Below are 11,710 nucleotides of genomic sequence, written 5' to 3' on the forward strand. Positions count from 1 at the left end.
CAAGCTTGTTGATTGGTTCAGGAGGGCAGGGAAGTTAGGGTGAGAAATGGAGAAAGAAGGTGATGGCAAAAAAAAGAAATCAAACTTATAAAACATCCAGGGTAAGGGAGACACGTTTATTGGGCTTCTAGGCGTTTGAATGTAAGTACAGATGCAGCGGCCGTTATTGTATTGTATTGTATGTCTTTATTTATATAGCGCCATTAATATACATAGCGCTTCACAGTAGTAATACATGTGGTAATCGAATAAATAACAGATAATATAAATAACAGATCATGGGAATAAGTGCTTTAGACAAACATAACATTAAGGAAGAGGAGTCCCTGCCCAGAGGAGCTTACAATCTAATTGGTAGGTAGGGAGAACGTACAGAGACAGGAGGAGGGAGTTCTGGTAAGTGCGTCTGCAGGGGGCCAAGCTTTATGTATCGTGTGTTCAGTATGTTCACAGTGCTATTCGTATGCTTCTTTAAGCAAGTGTGTCTTAAGGTGGGTCTTAAAGGTGGATAGAGAGGGTGCTAGTCGGGTACTGAGGGGAAGGGCATTCCAGAGGTGTGGGGCAGTCAGTGAAAAAGGTTTAAGGCGGGAGAGGGCTTTAGATAAAAAGGGGGTAGAAAGAAGACATCCTTGAGCAGAACGCAAGAGTCGGGATGGTGCATAGCGAGAAATTAGGGCTGAGATGTAAGGAGGGGCAGAAGAGTGTAAAGCTTTAAAAGTGAGGAGAAGAATGGAGTGTGAGATGCGGGATTTGATTGGAAGCCAGGAGAGGGATTTCAGGAGGGGAGATGCTGAGACAGATCTAGGAAAGAGTAGAGTGATTCTGGCAGCAGCATTTAGGATAGATTGTAGGGGAGACAGGTGAGAGGCAGGAAGGCCGGACAGCAGGAGGTTACAGTAATCAAGACGGGAGAGAATGAGGGCCTGAGTCAGAGTTTTAGCAGTCGAGCAACAGAGGAAAGGGCGTATCTTTGTTATATTGCGGAGGAAAAAGCGACAAGTTTTAGAAATGTTTTGAATGTGAGGGGCGAATGTGAGAGAAGAGTCGAGTGTGACCCCTAGGCAGCGTGCTTGGGCTACTGGGTGGATGATCGTAGTTCCAACAGTAATGTGGAATTAGGTAGTAGGGCCAGGTTTGGGAGGTAGTATGAGGAGCTCTGTTTTAGCCATGTTGAGTTTAAGGCGACGGAGGGCCATCCAGGATGATATAGCAGAGAGACATTCAGAAACTTTGGTCTGTATAGCAGGTGTAAGGTCAGGTGTTGAAAAGTATATTTGTGTGTCGTCAGCATAGAGGTGATATTTAAACCCAAAAGATGTTATTAGGTCACCTAGAGAGAGTGTGTACAGAGAAAAGAGAAGAGGTCCCAGGACAGAGCCCTGGGGTACCCCCACAGAGAGATCAATAGAGGAGGAGGAGGTGTTAGCAGAAGAGACACTGAAAGTACGATGGGAGAGGTAGGATGAGATCCAGGATAGAGCTTTGTTCCGAATACCAAGAGTATGGAGAATGTGAAGGAGAAGAGGGTGGTCCACGGTGTCAAATGCTGCAGAGAGGTCGAGTAATATGAGCAGAGTGTAATGACCTCTGTCTTTGGCAGCATGGAGGTCGTCAGTTATTTTAGTGAGGGCTGTTTCCGTGGAGTGAGCAGTGCGGAAGCCAGATTGTAGAGGGTCTAGGAGAGAATAGGTGTTGAGAAAATGGAGCAAGCGAGAGAATTCAAGACGCTCAAGGAGTTTAGAGGCAAAAGGCAGGAGGGAGACAGGTCGATAGTTAGAAAGACAGGTAGGGTCAAGCTTGCTGTTTTTGAGTAATGGTATGACTGTTGCATGTTTGAAGGAGGATGGAAAGGTTCCAGAGCAGAGGGAGGAGTTAAAAATGTGTGTGAGCGTAGGGATTATAGTAGGAGCAAGAGGTTTTAGGAGATGGGAGGGAATGGGGTCAAGAGGGCAAGTGGTAGAGGGAGAAGTGGCGATCAACAGCGACACATCCTCCTCTGAGACAGTGGAAAAAGAGTCAAGGAAGGCAGGAGGAGAGTTAGGAAGAGGTGTAGGATGGGAAGAAGAAACAGAGGGGATGTTCTGACGTATGGATTCCACCTTTTCCTTAAAATAGTCAGCAAATGTTATTCAAACATTACGCGTTGTATACCTCGGAATACCCATGTCAGGGCGCATGATTTCTTCCAACCGTACCGCCTTAAGACGCGAGTGCAGAAAATAGCGTTTTAGTGTTCTGGTGTTCTGGTACACATTACAATTCATTTCTGCCATGGATATGAAACAGAATCCATGAAATTCAAACAAAGCAACCGCAATAAACACGTGTGCCTGGTGTGATTGGCGGCATGAATGCCGCGTGGAGTACAGCAGCGCACACGAAAACGGCCCCGTGAAATGTTCAAATAACGGCCGCTGCATCTGTAAATTGAATAATCAGGGAGGAGAGTTAAATTAATCGTGCTGGCAGAAGGAAGTGGATCTGTTGAACATATGGATATCAAAATATGCTTGGTCTTGTGTATTCATTTACACTCCCTTCTCTCTCTCCCTTCCTCTCTCACTCTGCCCCCTTCCTCCTCTCACCCCTCTCACCCTCTTATTCAATCCCCCCATCTCTCTCACTTAATCCCATCTCTCTCACTCAATCTCATCTAGATCACTCAATCCCATCTTTATCACTCAATCCACTATCTTGCTCAACCCCCCTTCCCTCTCACTTTGTCCCCAACTCAATAATTTCTTTCTCCCCTCCACCCACGCACTAAATGATTCCTCCATTCCCACACTCAATCACCCCTCTCCCACACTCACAGTTCCCCACTTACACACACAATTCCCCACTCACACACACACAATTCCCCACTTACATATATACACACACACAATTCTCCTCTTGCATACACACAAAAACGCACACATTTCCTCACTTCCACAATTCCCCACTTCCACAAACAGTTTCATTTATATATGCCACTGAGGGTACATGCAGCAGGACATCTGATGGGTTCTGCTTCTCCCTCACAGTCTGCAAGGATCAGCATGAGGCAGCACAGACTCTGCTGCTGGGCTGGTTACCATGTTGCCCACAGGTCCACACTCAGCCTCCATAATCACATAATGACATAAGGAACCAGCCTTTAAAGGAGGTACCTGGAAGCTCTTTGCATGGCAGAGAGTAGAGGTGCCAGCTGGCCTAGCTGAGGCATCTCTAGTGGCTGATAGAGCCGTATGTGGCTCAGGAAAGCAGGTTGCAGAATCCCTGCTGTAGGGCATTTTTGGAGTGTTTATAGCCAATGGGAATAGACAGAGATGCCCCCGTTCTCCCCTCTTATTTTCCCTTTCATTTGAGCTGCTTGTGGTCACCATAATATTGAACCTAAATATATTGGACATTACATTAGTTAATAGGGACTATAACATTTCACTTTTTGCGGACGATTGTCTGTTTATAATCTCTAAACCTTTTACCTCTCTAATCTCTAATCTATTTCAGACTCTTGAGCAATTTGGAGCGATCTCTGGTTTTAAAATTAACCAAGCCAAATATATGACCCTTAACATCAATCTCTCTGACATCTTAATCAAACATTGCTATCCATCAACTTTAGGTTTTCTTGGTGCAAAGAATCCCTCCATTATCTGGGAATCACCAGTGATCATTTGGGACTCTATATAAGATCAACTACCCAAAATTTATGAGGATTTTTTTAAAAATCCCTAGAATCCTTGAAGTACAGAATCGCTTGGATAGGTAGAATAATCTCAGTAAAAATAATCCCAACCCAAAACTGATGTACTTGTTCCACAGCCTCCCAATCCCAGTCCTAACCATGATCTGAAGGACATGCAGGCATATCTATGTTTATATGAGGAGGTACGAGGCCCACAGCCAAAGAAACGATTCTCCAGAGGCCGACTGCAATTGGAGGCCTTGCTGCCCACAACTTTATTAAATACCTACAAGCCTCCCAGTTAGCTTAACTGATGCTCTGGAATTTGCAGAGTAACACCAGAGGCTGGGTACATGTAGAGAATAATAATTTCGTGCCCTCAAACAAATTCATCCCTTTGGCTCAGCACAAATGATCATCCAAAGAGGCCCTGGTGTAACTCATAATTAGACACTCGCTCAATCTGTGGGATCAACTTAAATTTTAATTCCAACTTTCGCACGGGAGTTCAGGTATGGTCCCTCTGTGCTTCAGAACTGCAAATTCAGTTGGACATAGAACCCGCATCATTCGAAGAATGGAAATACGTGAAAATAGTGAGGATCAAAGATATGCTTGTAGCAACCAGACTCAGGGGTTTAACAGATCTTCATGATGCAAAAGCTTTACCCCAACCTGAAGCCTTTAGAGGCCTATAAATCAAAAATTTTGTGAGGACTCAACACTCAGTCACCTCCCCGGCTATGCTTACATATTTAAAAGACATCTGTGAGGTGACCATCTCCAGCTCAACTTGCACAGTCATGAAAGAAAATGCATACAAACCGTTACTAAGATGGTATTGAACACCAGTGAGGATGCATGCTATAAAGAGTACTAACTCCTCAAGCTACATTCAAAGTTGGGGGCACCAAGGTTCCCTTTCTCACATATGGCGGTAATGCCCTAAGATTAAGGAGGTTTGGGGGCAGGCCTTAACCTTGGCGAACTCTATACTAGATCTGCATCGGCCATTAGGCCCCTGGTTAACAATGCTAGGGAGATCCGCTAGAGGAATACACAAAATATCGTGCAAACTAGTTTCTCATATCACCATGGCCACTAGATGCTGTATAGCAGACTACTGGAAAAAACAGGCAGTACCAAATCTTGAGGCTATAATGTAAAGTGCAGCGGTGCGCAAACTGGGGTGTGCACCCCCCACGGGGGCAGGAACAGGCGGTTACAGAGGCCCCGTGCTCTTCCCCACAGAATTTAAATTAAATGTCAGGGGGAGGCGTGAGGTCTCTGTAACTCACGTACCTGCTCTCTGCAGGTCTTCGGCGATGCGTCGCCATGGCAACGCGCGTCACATGACACCACGGGTTACGTGACATCACATGACCCACAACATCATTTGATGCCGAGTCTTTGGGAGGGGGGACACAAATGCTGCGTCTCCTGGGCAGGGGGGCGCAGCTCAAGAAGTTTGCGCACCCCAGGTATAGAGAATAGCATATATTGCCATGGAAAGAATAACAGCCTACCTAAGAGAAACCATGCATAAATTAAATAAGGTGTGGGTGGCATGAATAACATAACATGGAAATAGATTTAATTTAGACAAGGTACACACATAGGAAGGAGACAATTTACATGAACCATTAGGGGTCCAGGTATGCCCGCTTTCCCCTCCTTTTCCCCCTGTCTTGTGTGGTCTAATGGATTTTTATTTATCCCACAAATGTTACACAATAGTGGGCTTTGTCGGTTTGCTGGTTTCAGATAAGAGCAAGTATTGTAATGTTCCATAATAACACTAATGGTCAATGTCTTCCCCCAACCACTCCCGAAGTACTAATACCAGGGCTCGACAAATGCACTCGCCCACTCACCTGGAGTGAATGCATTTCCCCGCTGTCGAGTGCTTACTTGTGGCATCTCCCGCCATTCTCCTGCTTCTCCACAGCAACTTTGACTGTTTCTCTTGCAGCTCCTGATAAAATTGCTGTGTGGTGTCAAATGATGCCGCGTTGCCATGACAATGGGATGCTACGTGACGTCACGCAGTCACGTTGCCACAGCGGGCAAAATGCACTCGCCTCAGGAGAGTGGGGCGAGTGCATTTGTCGAGCCCTGCTAATAGTACTTTTGGGGGGAAGACATTGACCTTTAGTCAGCGCAAACCGCCGCAGATAAGACTCGCAAGCGGGGGGGGAGGGAAGTGAGGGGAGGAATTTGGTTTGGAGGGGGCGAGTGACTTTTGGGGGGGGGTAAGTGTCTTTTTTAAGACTTTGTCGACTATTACTGTGCAGAATGTATATTTTCATGTTATATCTCCCCCCCCTCATTCTTTTTGCTGTAACCTGAAGCTGCTCATAAAGTAAATAGTTGCACACAAAAAAGATCCGATTTATTTAAAAAAGCTGCCAGATCAATGTCTATACTAAAATCTTTTGTAGCAAGTGACTGTAACTCATAAATGCAAAATACCTCTCTTGTGCATAATTTATTAAGTATGAATCTCATTAAAAAAAAATCTCCCATTTAAAAGCCTGAATGATCTGCAGAAGGTGTATGGTGTCTTTCAGATATGATAGCAACACCTCTATCAAACATTGTAAATAGTGATCGATATATTGAGATATATATCGGATGTTTTAGACCTATCCCCAATATGATTGGTCTCCCAGGAGGTTGCTCTTTGTTCTTGTGTATTTTAGACAGATGATAGAATACTGCTAAAACTGGATTCTGCGTTAAAAGAAATGTATATTCAGATTGGTTCAATATGCCTATATATTTTGGCTCTCTAAGTAGGGTATTGAATTCTGAAATTAATCGATTGGTTGGATTGGTTTTCAGGTCAATATAAGTGTTGCTATCTCCCAAGAGTCTAAGGGCCTCAGCAAGATATGCATTTTTTATACTGAAGGGCTATGTCACCCCTGCCATCTACTTGTCTAATTACAGTGGAGTAATTTTCTATGAGTGATTTGAGAGCCTGCCTTTCATTCGGAGATTAGATTCTTTCTACATTTAGATTTCGTCTTACAAAATGTATCAAGTTCCTGAATGATCATTTTGGAGAAAGTTTCAATAGCTGACCCGTTGGAGTATGCTGGATAGAAGGTGGACTTTTTAACAAAGTTTGCTATGCTTAAAGTTCCTGGTCTGATTCTATAAACTCTAATAAACATTCCATATTCGCTTTATCAAGTGTGGGAATATCATCAGGAGTTCATTTAGAGTAGCTAGATATTCCTTACCTTCTCATCAAAATCTGATTCATTATCATCAATTCTATTCCCATCCTTTTTAATAAAGTCTAAAACAGAGAGAAAGCGCAAGCTCCCATCATGTAATCAAATTGAGTAAAATGGATAAAAAATTATGCAGATGCCAAATGGGCACCTACAGGTGCAGCCACGAGTATTCTAACACTGCTTTAAAAAATCTGGGGCATTCTCCCAGTAATGCTGCAACATTTCTCTGATATTTCTGCAGAAAGACTAATGGCCCATCGGAGAAACACAGCAGGGATCCCTGGTCAGTTTTAATGGGGCTGCCAAGGACCCCCCCCCCTGTGTTAATCCGATGGGCCATTAGTCTGTCTGCAGAAATGTCACAGAAATGTTGCAGCATTACCTGGAGATTACCCCAGATTTTCCAAGGCAAGTGTTAGAATACTTGTGGCTGCACCTGTACATATGAACAGCAAGTAACAATAGCATACAGTAGTTTGACTGTGTCTTTTGCAGCGTCCTCCTTTTTTATCCATTTGGATAAATGTAATTACACCATGGGAGCTTGCGCTTTCCCTCTGTTTTAGATTCCTGTTTGGGATTTGGGTTATCGTCTAGCGAATTTGCAGCATACAGTACCTAGTGATTCCACTTTGCGAAGATGCAAACTACATGTACTGGATTATTAAACACTGTAATACTGGCTAATTGAACATCTACCATAACTATAGACTGTGTCATATTTGCACTGCTGGGTACCTTACAAACATCTATTTTGTTTATGATGAACTGTTTTGGACTTTCTAAATTGAACGGCTAATTATTTTATTTTTTCTTGTGATATATATATATATATATATATATATATATATATATATATATATATATATATATCTACAGTTAGGTCCGGAAATAATTGATACAAGTTTTGTTATTTTGGCTGTGTACCAAAATAAATTAAAATTACAGTCAACTAATGAACATGGGCTTAAAGTGCAGTCTATCAGCTTTAATTTGAGGGTATTTGCATTCAAATTGGAGAACGGGTTTAGGAATTACATCTCTTTAATATGTAGCCCCCTCTTTTTCAAGGGACCAAAAGTAACTGGACAATTGACTCAAAAGCTGTTTCATGGACAGGTGTGGGCTATTCCTTCGTTATTTCATAATCAATTAAGCAGGTAAAAGGTCTGGAGTTGATTCCAGGTCTGGCTTTTGCATTTGGAAGCTGCTGCTGTGAACCCACAACATGCGGTCAAAGGAGCTCTCAATGCAAGTGAAACCGGGCATCCGTAGGCTGCAATAAAACAAAAATCCATCAGAGAGATAGCAGGAACATTAGGAGTGGACAAATCAACAGTTTTGTATATTCTGAGAACAAAAGAACGCACTGGTGAGCTCTGCAACACAAAAAGGCCTGGACGTCCATGGAAGACAACAGTGGTGGATGATCGTAGGATCCTTTCCATGGTAAAGAAAAACCCCTTCACAACATCCAGTCAAGTGAAGAACACTCTCCAGGAGGTAGGCATATCATTATCCAAGTCTACCATAAAGAGAAGACTTCACAAGAGCAAATACAGAGGGTTCACCACAAAGTGCAAACCATTCATAAGCCTCAAGAATAGAAAGGCCAGATTAGACTTTGCCAAACAATATCTAAAAAAGCCAGCCCAGTTCTGGAACAGCATTCTTTGGACAGATGAAACTAAGATCAACCTGTACCAGAATGATGGGAAGAAAAATGTATGGAGAAGGCTTGGAACGGCTCATGATCCAAAGCATACCACATCATCTGTAAAACACGGTGGAGGCAGTGTGATGGCATTGGCATGCATGGCTTATAATGGCAATGGGTCACTAGTGTTTATTGATGATGTGACAGAAGACAGAAGCAGCTGGATGAATTCTGAAGTGTAAAGGGATATATTGTCTGCTCAGATTCAGCCAAATTCAGCGAAGTTGATTGGACAGCATTTCACTTTACAGATGGACAATGAACCAAAACATACTGTGAAAGCAACCAGGAGTTTTTTAAAGCAAAGAAATGGAATATTCTGCAATGGCCGAGTCAATCACCTGATCTCAACCCGATCGAGCATGCATTTCACTTGCTGAAGACAAAACTTAAGGCAGAAAGACCCATGAACAAACAACAACTGAGGACAGCTGCCGTAAAAGGCCTGGCAAAGCATCACAAAGGAGGAAACCCAGCGTTTGGTGATGTTCATGCGTTCCAGACATCAAGCAGTCATTGCCTGCAAAGGATTCTCGACAAAGTATTAAAAATTAACATTTTATTTATGATTGTGTTAATTTGTCCAATTACATTTGAGCCCCTGAAATAAGGGGACTGTGTATGAAAATGGTTGCAATTCCTAAACGTTTCATACGATATTTTTGTTCAACTCCTTGAATTAGAGCTGAAAGTCTGCACTTTTATTGCATCTCGGTTGTTTCATTTCAAATCCATTGTGGTGGCGTACAGAGCCAAAATGATGAAAATTGTGTCAGTGTCCAATTATTTCCGGACCTAACTGTATATCTATATATCTATATCTATATATATATATATTATATATTATATATTTTGTATGTTTGTATTTTATAGATTATATATATATATATATATATAATATATATATATATATATATATATATATATATATATATATATATATATATATATATATATATATATATATAATCTATAAAATACAAACATACAAAATGTACAAGGGGTACAAAATACCAAAATATATATATATATATATATATATATATATATATATATATATATATATTATATATTATATATTATATATTACAACAAGACAAACTGCCTGCAACAGACTAAGCAAATAATGAGTACTTAAATTAGTAATATAATAACCACTAACGGTGCTAGGAACTAGAAGTAATATAACAACGAAAAGAAAAAGAAGAGCCCCTCCGTCCGGGAGAAGGTTGGGAGCGAGGATGGAGGAGCCAGAAGTTGGCGGCTGGGGCAGGAGGGCCGCGCCGCGCTTCCCCTCCATCCGGGAGCTGGTTGGGAGCGAGGGGGGAGGAGCCTGAAGTTGCCGGCTGGGGGCAGGAGGGCCATGAGGGTGAGTGTCATGGGGGGTTGATGGGGGGGGGTGTGGAGAGGACAGAGTGTGTGTGTGTGTGTGTGTGTGTGTGTGTGTGTGTGTGTGTGTGTGTGTGTGTGTGTGTGTGTGTCAGTTGGGTGAGGCCGAAGGGGAAGAGAGTGGCAGTTGGGTGACGTCATAGAGTCAACAATCTGATTGGCCAGAGGCTGAGGACCAATCATATTCACCGCATCTAGCACCAGACTCACAAGAATCAACTTTATTATATATAGATATATAGTGGGGATTTTTCATTTTCTATCACATTTTTGGTCACTGGTCCACACTGCTCATTTCGTATAGGTTCACACTTAGTGCACCATCTAATCATTATACAGTATAGTACAACATAGTTTTTTCACAGACTATCACCTGCACTTATAGCACAATTTGTTTAGATAGGGAAAATTAAATTTTCTCTCTTTTTAATAAAGTTTCTCAAAAAGTACGGGAGCGCAGGTATCAGTGTAGCATATAAAAAACATAAAAAACACAATATAGTGCAATACAATTTAAATAAATTGGTGGAGGCAGGAAGTAGGTGTCACGAATGGAAACTCACATGATTCCAAATAATATAAGGCAAATCTAAAACTGTGGCAATAGATGAATGTTGCTCTTTACACTGTGATGCACTGGTCTGTCGTTGTCTCACTCGATGTTGTAACGTCAGTAGCAATATTTCCAGACATTACCACATCGAGCGAGACAACGACAGACCACTGCATCACAGTGGGGAACTACCTGCACTCCCCTACTTTTTGAGAAACAAATTCTACCAAGTGGACTCCAAGGACCATCCACGAAGGGTTTTTGATCTGCATTTATTTGTACACTTTTGTGGTCACACCTTTGCACACTAAGTGTCACTTTATTCACAAACTTTAATCCCTATTTATTCACTTGTTGCACTGTTTTGCACTTAGTTAGTATTGTGATTACTGTAAGAGCGCCCACCCTCTTCTTTGTCAATCATTTTTAATAAAGTGCCTAGTGAGGGTTAATTTCTGCATAAACGTTTCTAAATCAATAAACAATTCAAATGGGCACGGAGCATTTGAGGGGGAAAAAAGCAAGCCCTTTGATTATAATTTAATTGAATCATTTTCTAATGTTAGGGAGGGTAAATCGCAGACATTATCTACGATTAGATCTCCTTCCTTTCTTTTTGCTCTTCGGATCCTCCATTTCCTCTGTTTCCTCCGAGGTATATTAAATGACTAAACAAGTGTAGCCATGCCTGACTTGGCTACTAATCTACCCGGCCAGACATGTAAATTCTGGTGTCACTGCGGGCAGTGTTAGGCCCAATCCAAGGTTTTCCCACCAGCAAGCAGCTCCCTTGAGTGACAGTGGAAGAGGCGGGTTAAGACCTGTGTTCTGCCCAATAAGGGCTCAGACCTTGGACCTTCCCCCTCGATACTTAAGTGGCTGCATTACCAAATTGTTGCAATCTGTCTCTACCTTGAGAGAGACATCCTAGAAGAGTGTGCACAGGGCTCTGGCCACCTTTTATCCCCTCCCCTAGGGGAATGGGACTGATACCTCTGACTCTAATAGGGAGTCAGAGAAGAGCTAGGACTGTCCATGGCTGGGGGTGCGAGTCCAGGAACCATCCGGAGGCTGGAGGCCTGGTGTGTGTGGTGTATCCAGTGTATGCTGTATGTCGTATGCTGCAGTGAATA

Source organism: Ascaphus truei, chromosome 1 (assembly GCF_040206685.1).
Source record: "Ascaphus truei isolate aAscTru1 chromosome 1, aAscTru1.hap1, whole genome shotgun sequence".
In the NCBI taxonomy this organism is placed as follows: domain Eukaryota; kingdom Metazoa; phylum Chordata; class Amphibia; order Anura; family Ascaphidae; genus Ascaphus; species Ascaphus truei.